Raw genomic sequence first — 1,164 nt, 5'->3', positions numbered from 1 at the left:
AGCCATGCTATCATTATTGCCTCGCTGGCAGAAACTTTGACACGCCGGGCGAAATGCTTAGTGGTATTTCGTCTGCCTTTTCGTTCTGAGTTCTAATTCCGCCGATGTCGACTTTGCCTTTCACCCTTTCGGGGCCGATAAATTAAGTACCAGTTACGCACTGGGGTCGATATAATCGACTTAATCCGTTTGTCTGTCCTTGTTTGTCCCCTCTGTGTGTAGCCCCTTGTGGGCAGTAAAGAAATAGGTATTTCGTCTGTCTTTACGTTCTGAGTTCAAATTCTGCCGACGTCGACTTTGCCTTTCATCCTTTCGGGGTCGATAAATAAGTACCAGTTTTGTATTGGGGTCGATCTAATCGACTGCCCCCCACCCACAAAAAAATTTCGGGCTTCGTGCCTAGAGTAGAAAAGATTGTTTCCTGTCAGAAACTTTAGCACGCTGGGCGAAATGCTTAGCGGTATTTCGTCTGTCTACGTTCTGATTTCAAATTCTGCCGAGGTCAACTTTGCCTTTCACCCTTTCGGGGTCGATAAATTATGGAACAGTTGCATTCTGGGGTCGATCTAATCGACTGGCCCCCTCCCCAAAATTTCGGGCATTGTGCTTGAGTAGAAAAAATTGTCTCGCTGGCAGAAACGTTAGCACGCCGGGCGAAATGCTTAGCGGCATTTCGTCTGCCTTTACATTCTGAGTTCAAATTCCGCCGAGGTCGACTTTGCCTTTCATCCTTTCGGGCTCGATAAAATCAGGGCCAAATGCGTACTGGAGTCGATCTAATCGACTATCCCACTTCCCTACTCTGCCAAAATTTCGGGCCTTGTGCCTAGAGTAAAAAAAATAAAAATTAAAAATACAGTTCAAGTTGTTTCCTATCTTTATGACGAGAACACAACTCGAACCAAATAAATAAATGGTGTTCAAATAACAGAAAATGGCGAAGTGGAGAGAGAGCCTTTGTCTGGCCACTTCGGCGGATGCAAATAGCATCCAACAAACAACATGCAGGAAAAATGAAGGGCATTTTTAGGAAGTGAAAGGCAGATAGGTTTTTGCAATGCTAGATATATTCTGTCTCAATAAAAGAGGGGCTGATGGTGACCGGAACGATTTTAATCATAGGTGTGCACAATCAGGGGTCGCTTGAGGTTGAACAACAACGAC

Source organism: Octopus sinensis, linkage group LG3 (genome assembly GCF_006345805.1).
Source record: "Octopus sinensis linkage group LG3, ASM634580v1, whole genome shotgun sequence".
NCBI lineage: Eukaryota > Metazoa > Mollusca > Cephalopoda > Octopoda > Octopodidae > Octopus > Octopus sinensis.
Note: the sequence above shows the minus strand (reverse complement) of the source record.